This window comes from Hylaeus volcanicus, chromosome 9, assembly GCF_026283585.1.
Source record: "Hylaeus volcanicus isolate JK05 chromosome 9, UHH_iyHylVolc1.0_haploid, whole genome shotgun sequence".
Lineage (NCBI taxonomy): Eukaryota > Metazoa > Arthropoda > Insecta > Hymenoptera > Colletidae > Hylaeus > Hylaeus volcanicus.
The window spans coordinates 1,777,385-1,779,610 of NC_071984.1; the positions used below are offsets into that span (position 1 = coordinate 1,777,385).

The following is a 2,226-nucleotide window of genomic DNA, read 5'->3' on the forward strand; positions in this document are numbered from 1 at the left end:
AGAGAGAGAGATGCGGAGATAGAGAGAGAGAGAGATGCGGAGATAGATAGATAGAGAGAGAGAGAGAGAGAGAGAGAGAGAGAGAGAGAGAGAGAGAGAGAGAGAGAGAGAGAGAGAGAGATGTGGAGAAAGAGAGAGAGAGATGTAGAGAAAGAGAGAGAGAGAGAGATGTGGAGAAAGAGAGAGAGAGAGATGTGGAGAAAGAGAGAGAGAGAGATGTGGAGAAAGAGAGAGAGAGATGTGGAGAGATGTGGAGAGAGAGAGAGATTCCTCTGACATTCGCGTGTCCGACGTGGACGTCGACGATGTCATTAAACTCCTCGTTACGGGAAGCCGAACGTAAACCAACTCGCACCGAGTATAGGAGAACTAACGCCTAGGGTACGCGAACCAACACCGACGGTACGGAGCTTTAAATCCAGACAGACTCTCCCCCGATGATTGGTTACATTACCGATACGCGCGTCTCTCGTCACGACGATGCTGTTGCAGCAAACGCGGTGAAACCCTCTGCCCTATCCGCCGTTCCACGAAAACAATACCATGGAAACCGTCCGCGCGACAGACCCGACCGAGTCATTCTTCGTTTCGTCCTTCCTCCTTTTCCTCTCGAACGCATTCCCGAATATCTTCTCGTCTAGACTCCACAGATAGACAAGGACCGAGTTCCCGGCCACGTGGGCGAGCGGGTTATCCGACGGTCTCTCGGAAAGCTTGGGAATTGACCGGTCCGGATGTCACATTTTGTCTGTGCGGCATGTTCTCACCCTTGTTGTTAGGGTTTCGTGCCCCGTTTGCACTCGATACACGCGCAACAAACGCACGTGCGTCAAACGTACATAATTCCCTTTCCAGCAACCCCACCTTCCAGTTATCGCTCGCCCGAACCCCTCGCTTTTCTTTCCTTTCCCTTCTCTTTCCTCGCTGGGCTATTCTTTCCACTCCTCGCTCTCTCTCTCTCTCTCTCTCTCTCTCATCGAACCGTTTGTCCCTGCGGCTTCCGCACCAACTTTGGCTACAACTTCATCCCGCGTATCGTTCCTATTCGTCATCCTCGGCTATTGTACACAGACAATCGGATAAACCATCGGCAACGAGGCCGATCGCGGGTTGCTACTTTTTATTACTCTTACAGTACTGGGTTGGCCAGAAATTTCGTCGCAATTTTTCAGAAAAATTCAAACGCACATTTCAATTTCAATATATATATATATATATCAAAATTGAAATGTGCGTTTGAATTTTGATATATATATATCAAAATTGAAATGTGAGAGAGAGATGTGGAGATATATATATATAATATGCGGAAAGGGCTAGCGAAGCAATAAACACAACGTGATTCCTCTAAAAATGAAAGATTCATTTATTTTAATTAAATGGATTACGCTAGGCTTACACTAATTCCACGTGGTTTATTAACATAACTATTTGCTACGTGTACAATGAATTATACAAATATCATTCTGTTCCACGACCTTTCCACCTTTTAAGGGACACACCCGTGTTTCGCCACGGACTTTCCAGACAGCCCAATTTTTAAGAAAAATTCAAAGGCACATTTGAATTTTGATATATATATCTTTCGAATTACACATGTACCATTTTCTACGACCTTTCCACCTTTTAAGGGATGCACCCGTGTTAATTGTTTCCAACCGTTCCGATATAAACAGACGCGTGTACCACCTACCAAAAATCGCCACGAACTTTCCAGACAAACTGATAGAAACTGATAGAAACTAATAGAAACTAATAGAAACTCGATGAATTTCCTAGTAGTAGTAGTAGAGAAGTAGAACCTCGAGGAACCGAACTCGGTGGATATTTGACTGTCTCCGTCGCTAGCTCGCCTCGTTATCGGTTTTTTCTCCGTGCTGAAACGAGAAGCTGGCATCGGAACGTCGTTATAACGCGAGGCGTCCACTTTTCCGTTTCCAGGCCGCGGCCGAAGCGGCGGCGACGTCCGTACGTCGCTCTTGGCGCTCTCGCCCTTCCCCTTGTCCGCGGTCGGTCCTTGTGTTCTGCAAATAAAGCTCTCCTGGAAACAAACAGGGACAAACTGCACTCGCAGCGGGCAAATTGACACCTCGGACACGTACCGTGTCGGAACCGTGACTCTCCCCGATTCGATCGCGTCCGATCCACTCTTCTCGCTTGCTTAACGACCAAATGGCGCACGCTACCTTCCTAATCGCTACCACGCTACCTTCCTAATCGCTACCA

At 47.3% G+C, this 2,226-nt stretch overlaps 1 protein-coding gene across 2 annotated transcripts in view; it reads right to left on the minus strand.

Moving 5' to 3' along the window:
• Positions 1-1,399: 1,399 nt before the first annotated feature.
• Positions 1,400-2,226, minus strand: part of LOC128881885 (uncharacterized) — a 7,601-nt gene continuing 6,774 nt past the window's right edge. Inside the window, exon 4 of one of the 2 annotated variants that reach the window (XM_054133279.1) lies at positions 1,400-2,024. The gene's annotated coding sequence lies outside the window, so the exon portion shown is untranslated. Of the gene's footprint in view, positions 2,042-2,226 lie in introns of both variants that reach the window. The other variant, XM_054133278.1, reaches the window with a different exon arrangement.